Genomic DNA, 7,831 nt, shown 5'->3' with positions numbered 1-7,831 from the left:
CACCTCTGACAGAGGTGCATAGCTTCAATTTACGAGCATAGCTTCAATTTATGTCTTAAATATTGATATCACATGTATACATTTAAGCGGGAAGTGTGCTTGAAAACTAATCGAATTTTATTTCATACTAGAGTTCGCCCAGTGGTTGAAATTCAACCACAGGAAAGGAAAGGAGAGGAAAGGAAAAGAAAGGAAAGGAAAGGAAAGGAAAGGAAGGGAAAGGAAAGGAAAGGAAAGGAAAGGAAAGGAAAGGAAAGCAAAGGAAGTGAAACGAAAGGAAAGGAAATTAAAGGAAAGGAAACGAAAGAAAAGAAAATGAAAGGAAAGCAAAGGAAATGAAAGGAAAGGAAAGCAAAGAAAAGAAAACAAAGGAAAGGAAAATAAAAGAATAGAATGGAAAAAAAAAGGAAAGCATAGGAAAGAAAAGAAATAGACTTGATGCATGATCAACTATGTATTTTAGTTTAATTTTTATTTTGTACAAAGCAACTCCTCGGCCATGCTCATGATTCAGCATAGTACACAAAAAGCAAGTACACACACACAGCGTGTCTATAGTATGAATAATTGCATATGTAGTGGTATGACATTTATGTTAAATTTTTTATGCTAAAATTATTTTTAAAATTTTTTTTATTTATGGATAACAGTGCAGCTCAAAATTTCCTATCAATACATATAATTTGTATACCTTAGAATTAAACTTTAGCAGAAAACGGTTCCAAATTTTTTCATCTTGTCTATTTATATATAAGATGACGATATCACTTTCAAAATTTTTTAAATGTTTTTCTAGAAAAGGGTGTCGAGCTAAATATTTAAGGGTGCTTTAACCGAATCTTAACCGTTACAGAATAAAATTCTTTAAGAGTAGAATAAAAGAAATTTTCAAACAATTAATTGCCAAATTCATAGAAAATATTTACGACACATGTAACTCATGTTACAACATGTGTAATATCTTATTTTATTCAAGTATCATTACATTCATGTCAAGGTAGATGAAACATATACATATGTACGTGTGTATGTAACTTAACTATTTTAGAATGTACGACTTCCACCAAATTATGCATATTTATATTCAACATAAAGCTCAAGCAAAATACCAAAAAAAGAAAAAAACAAGAAAAAGCAGAAACAAGAAATATGCAAAGCATTCAAACTCGCAACTATCATGATAAACAATGCTTGAAGGCAAGCGGGTGAGAAATGACGTGAATGGGGGAAAGCACTTATGTTAACTGGAAGCGCCCAGCACTCATTGCACTTGTTTAATATAAAAGTCAAGCAGATTATAAAGAAAGAAGAAACAAAACACACACACATTTTATTTAATGCAATGCCAAAAAGAATGTAGAGAAATTGCAACAAAAAGAAAAACTTAAAGAATTTTAATGGTAAGAGATAGGGCAGCTATGGCGGGAAGGAGAAATATGTGGGTAAAACACTATCAACTATTTGATGATCAAAGAAGAACAAGAAATGAAATGGAGTGGGCAGCTAGAAATGAGAATAATAATTAAGTTTGAGGTTACCAGATGCAGTGACTTAAATATAAATTGTAAAATTTTTAATGTTGAAATTTTTAATTACTTACTTACTTACTTAATTGGCGCTTAACCGTCTAAACGGTTATGGCCGTTTTTAATTAAAAAAGTGCTAAAAACATGCGGGTGAAACAATTGGAGAAGAACAATATTAATTAAACCTACAAGCATGCAGAAAACAAAGATAAAAGCGAAAGAGAGCAATCAATAAATATAACGGTAAGATGAAGATGAATATAACCACGGTAATGCAATCTGATTTACATTACCTGCAAGGCAAAAGATCATGTTGTAAAAAAACGACAATCGTCCCCTTTTCAACCAGTAAGATTTTATTGCTTTGATAATCACAATCAGCATTAACGACAACATTTAATTTATAATGCAATTTAATATGCATTACCAGTTCAACTTCGATTAAAAACATTAAATATTTTTTTTTTTTTTAATTAAATAATTAAGTCTCATTTGGAATATTTTTGAGTATATTTGAATTGCAATTTGATTTAATACAAAGTTTTTAAATTTATTGGTAATGCAAACGTAATTAAATTACCAGTAAAAGAGACTTTTGCTTTTACAATTGTTTTTCTAACTGAAACACGACAATAACGAAATTACTTTACTTAACTAAATTAACTGCTTTACCACTAAGAAAGAGCAACAACAAAAATTTGAATTAATAATGCAATTCAACATGCATTACTATTTCAATTTCGATAAAAAAATTTTAATATTTTTCCACAGTTAAACTAAATATTTTTATACTCAGTTGAGCAGAGCTTACAGAGTATATTAAGTTTGATTGGATAACGGTTGGTTGTACATATATAAAGGAATCGAGATAGATATAGACTTCCATATATCAAAATAATCAGGATCGAAAAAAAATTTGATTGAGCCATGTCCGTCCGCCCGTTAACACGATAACTTGAGTAAATTTTGAGGTATCTTGATGAAATTTGGTACGTAGGTTCCTGAGCACTCATCTCAAATCGCTATTTAAAATGAACGATATCGGACTATAACCACGCCCACTTTTTCGATATCGAAAATTTCGAAAAACCAAAAAAGTGCGATAATTCATTACAAAAGACCGATAAAGCGACGAAACTTGGTAGATGAGTTGAACTTATGACGCAAAATAGAAAATTAGTAAAATTTTGGACAATGGGCGTGGCACCGCCCACTTTTAAAAGAAGGTAATTTAAAAGTTTTGCAAGCTGTAATTTGGCAGTCGTTGAAGATATCATGATGAAATTTGGCAGGAACATTACTCTTATTACTATATGTACGCTTAATAAAAATTAGCAAAATCGGAGAAGAACCACGCCCACTTTAAAAAAAAATTTTTTTTTAAAGTAAAATTTTAACAAAAAATTTAATATTTTTACAGTATATAAGTAAATTATGTCAAGATTCAACTCCAGTATTGATATGGTGCAACAAAATACAAAAATAAAAGAAAATTGAAAAAAGGGCGTGGCTCCGACCTTTTTCGTTTAATTTGTCTAGGATACTTTTAACGCCATAAGTCGAACAAAAATTAACCAATCCTTTTGAAATTTGGTAGGGGCATAGATTTTAAGGCGCTAACTATTTTCTGTGAAAATGGGTGAAATCGGTTGATGTCACGCCCAGTTTTTATACACAGTCGTCCGTCTGTCCTTCCGCATGGCCGTTAACACGATAACTTGAGCAAAAATCGATATATCTTTACTAAACTCAGTTCACGTACTTATCTGAACTCACTTTATCTTGGTATGAAAAATGAGCGAAATCCGACTATGACCACGCCCACTTTTCCGATATCGAAAATTACGAAAAATGAAAAAAATGCCATAATTCTATACCAAATATGAAAAAAGAGATGAAACATGGTAATTGGATTGGTTTATTGACGCAAAATATAACTTTAGCAAAAACTTTGTTAAATGGGTGTGAAACCTACCATATTAAGTAGAAGAAAATGAAAAAGTTCTGCAGGGCGAAATCAAAAGCCCTTGGAATCTTGGAAGGAATACTGTTCGTGGTATGACATATATAAATAAATTAGCGGTACCCGACAGAAGATGTTCTGGGTCACCCTGGTCCACATTTTGGTCGATATAACGCCTTCACATATACAACTAAGGGCTACTCCCTTTTAAAACCCTCATTAATACTTTTAATTTGATACCCATATCGTACAAACACATTCTAGAGTCACCCCTGGTCCACCCTTATTGCGATATCTCGAAAAGGCGCCCACCTAAAGAACTAAGGCCCACTACGTTTTAAATAATCCTTAATACCTTTCATTGGATACAAATGTCATACAAACACATTCCAGGGTTAACCTAAGTTCATTTTGCTAAATGGTGATTTTCCCTTATTTTGTCTCCAAAGCGCTCAGCTGAGTATGTAATGTTCGGTTACACCCGAACTTAGCCTTCCTTACTTGTTTGTTTTTACGTATGTATGCATGTGTGTGTACGAGTGTGCTGGGAAATTCTCGGTGGCATTGTTTAGAGCAACCGTTTGCAGTCAAATAACTGAAAGCATGGAAAACGTATAACCATATAATACAAATGAATGGTGAGAACCAAATATGCTAGGCAGTATGCATATCAAGAGAGGCGGTCGGTTGGCTAAAGCTGCTTGATATTGGGAAAATTCCGAGTTGGAACTTAATGTGAGCGCGCGGAAAACGAGATCTAATTAATTGACATTGGCGACGTTAAAGAGGATACGACAGCGATGCGCGTTCTCTAAACGATAATAATATGCTAATGATGGTAATATTCTTAATAATGCCATGGTGTATTTATTACTTACTGTTCGAGATGAGCAAAAAAGGTACAGAGACAATGAAAAGTGGGAGACTATGACTAAATATGGTGTAAGGGCGACGGACGAGAAGACACAATCAACGTCGTCGGAGGGTAGATAGAGATGGCAGTCTATGGATGATAAAACATGCTACGCTGTGAAGTTGCCGGTGTTGAGTGTGTGACTTGAATGAAAGCATAATCTGCTCCGAAGACATATTACTCCGCGACATGCTCTGAGCTTTAAATAAATAAGTTTTTTATCAGTACTGAAGAATTAAAAAAATGCGCATAAGGAAAATGCAAACAAATAAATTGAGGTAGATAAGGCGCTACGAAAAAAAAGGACGTGTGGCACTCGGGGACTGCCGCGGTAAAGCTATTGCATATTATCAACTTATGCAATTATAATATTTATGCAACATTTTGTTTTCTTTGATATTAATTCAAGTTTTGTCTCTGATATTAATTCAAGTTAACCTTTTTAAGCGTGGTGACCGATAAGAAAACAAATTTTTTACTTTTATTGAATAAATGAGAAGTTAATATTTAACTTTCACTTTAACTTTAACTTTATTTTTAAATTTAACTTTAACTTTAACTTTATTTTTAACTTTAACTTTAACATCCACTTTAACTTTAACTTTAAATTAACTTTAACTTTAACTTTAACTGTATTTTTAACATTAAATTTAACTTTAAGTTTAACTTTAACCTTAACTTTAACTTTGACTTTAACTTTAACTTTAATTTTAACTTTAACTTTAACTTAAACTTTAACTTTAACTTTAATTTTAACTTTAACTTTAATTTTAATTTTAACTTTAACTTTAACTTTAACTTAACTTTAACTTTAACTTTAACTTTCGCTTTAACTTTAACATTCACTAACACTTTAACTTTAACTTTAACTTCAACTTTAACTTTAACTTTAACTTTAACTTTAACTTTAACTTTAACTTTAACTTTAACTTAAACTTTAACTTTAACTTTAACTTTAACTTTAACTTCAACTTTAACTTTAACTTTAATTTTAACTTTAACTTTAACTTAAACGTGAACTTTAATTTTAACTTTAACTTTAGCTTTAACTTTAACTTTAACTTCAACTTTAACTTTAACTTTAACTTTGACTTTAACTTTAACTTTAACTTTAAGCTAACACTGAAACTTTACGAACTTTTTCGAACCTTTTCGAGCCTTTTCGGATCTTTTTTGACAAATATGCGTTACGGTTTTTTTTGATTTAGTCGCCAAGCCCGCGATAAAATCTATGCATTAGCTTAAAAAATTGTTAACATTAAACCATTCTCCATTTAAACATTCTCCGCATGAGCGTTTGTTTGCAAAATATCTTTTCGCAAAGAATAATAATACGTGTGAAGTGGCGCCAATAATTATTTCATTAAATGATGTCTGCTGATCTGTACGTACGTAGTATAGTAATAATCAGATGACACAGCCCTTCTTTATATAGACTCAGAGCGCCACATTGCATTGCAACTACCTGTTGAGCGTGACTTCACATTACAGACAAGAAAACCAAAACAATTAAAAGTCTCCAAAAACTCTCCAAACAAAAATATTACTTACAACTTGTTCTCTTTACGAACGCCACTGCTGTTAGCGGCGAGTTGGCTAATGAATGGCTGGAGAATCTGAAAAAATGTGGCTAAGATCAGTTAATAAACGGGGTTCGACGTGAGCGTAACGGTGTATGAAGAATTATCGGTACGGTGTAACCGCGATGGAATGAGCTTAGGAATAGTGCAGAGAGGTGGGTGTTCTGCTAATATTAACCCTTTCAGGTCTATGGGAAATATATTTCCCATGAATAAATTAGGGAATTTTTATATCTTCTTATACGGTAACTCTGTTTAAGCGAATGTGTTTAAATACAAAAAGGGGAGTCCCCGTAATCAAGTTAAGCAGATTGACAGTATTTTAAAATATTTTTGATTAAAAATGTAAGTAAAATCGCCAAAGTTTCGAGGAGTGAAGTGTGCTCATATTTATTTACATTATTTAGAATTTCGTTTTTCAAATTGTTTTTAAAAGCTTTTTATTTGTTGAATGGTAAGTACGAAACTAAACAATAATCAATTTTATGTAATTAAATGGGAAAAAGTATCTAAAAATCAAAGTATCTAAAAAAAGAATTATTATAAGGGAAACATGTTTCCCTGTGGACCACAAAGGAAATTTTAGGTACTATTTTTTTTATTATTTTATGATGCGATTTACTCATTTATTCATGTTTTTCGAATTCAGTGCAGACAAGATGGCTGGAAAAAGATGCAGGGAATTTCATCTGAATGAAGATGAGATTTTACAATTGCTCATGGCTGACTATAGTGATGAAGAAGGTGAACTACAACTAGACGAAGAAGGTCAAGAATATCTTGCTCAGGATATGGAAAATGGTGTAGGTGTGGTAGAAATAACAAGTTAAGTCCAGGAAGTTCAAGAAGACAAATCGGATGAGAATCCTGTCCATACCTCTGATCAAGAAGCTCCTGTTTTCAGATGGAGAAAATACTCATATGCGCCGAGTATCTTTCGAGAAAGTAAATATAAGTTCGGTCGCATAAATATATTCTGTGATAAGCGTAAAAGTGTGACCCCATTTGAAATTTTTATCGAAGTTACACAGCTGGATAAGTTAATGAAAAACATATTGGTTCCAGAAAGTATCTGTTATGCAGAACAACATGGTAGAGTTTTCACCGTTGACGAGTTTGAAGTGAAGGCATTTTTGGGTATGAACTGCGTGATGAGCTACCACGTATTACCCACTATGAGAAGCTACTGGTCAACTGATGAAGATATGGGCGTTCCTTTTGTAGCCAATGTCATGCCACGAGTAAGGTTTGAACATATACGTGAAAACTTACATTTCTGTAATACGATGATCAGTCACAAGTTAGTGATAGCGCTTATAAAATAAGACCTGTAATGGAGCATTTTAATGAATGTTTTCAAACCACAACGTTATGAAACAGTACCTAAAAAACAAACGCATAAAATGGGGATTCAAAATGTGGTGCAGAGCTGAATCAACTACGGGATATCTGTTTGAATTTGATTTATATAAGGGCAAAAAAAACAATATCGAAGTTGTTTTGGGTAAATCAGTTATTTTGAATCTGACCCAACATTTAAATGGTCTTGGCTGTGAAGTATTTTTTGATAATTTTTTCAATTCGCCTCTTTTGCAATATAAACTAAGAATTATTAATACTAAAGCGTGTGGAACTGGACAAACATATGTACAGGGGGAATCCATTGGGAAAGTTTTCAGGGCATATCGTTTGTCAAATGGATGGACACAAAATCCATTCATATATTGGTCAATTTCATTTCACCCATCGAAACAGACTTCGTAAAGAGGCGAAAGGCTGGGTCGGCCGAAAAGGTAAATACTATGTGCCCAGAGATGATAATTAAATATAATCAATATATGGGTGGGAC

The 7,831-nt window shown here is 32.4% G+C and overlaps 1 protein-coding gene across 4 annotated transcripts in view; it reads left to right on the top strand.

The window, feature by feature from the left end:
• Window positions 1-5,703: 5,703 nt before the first annotated feature.
• Window positions 5,704-7,831, top strand: part of LOC137237381 (uncharacterized) — a 617,434-nt gene continuing 615,306 nt past the window's right edge. For 2 of the 4 annotated variants that reach the window (XM_067760943.1, XM_067760942.1), the window contains exon 1: window positions 5,704-6,137. The gene's annotated coding sequence lies outside the window, so the exon portion shown is untranslated. The other 2 variants (XM_067760946.1, XM_067760947.1) reach the window with 2 other exon arrangements.

The sequence above is a fragment of the Eurosta solidaginis genome, chromosome 1 (assembly GCF_040869045.1).
Source record: "Eurosta solidaginis isolate ZX-2024a chromosome 1, ASM4086904v1, whole genome shotgun sequence".
Classification (NCBI taxonomy): Eukaryota; Metazoa; Arthropoda; class Insecta; order Diptera; family Tephritidae; genus Eurosta; species Eurosta solidaginis.
This window is presented reverse-complemented; position numbering and strand designations above follow the sequence as displayed.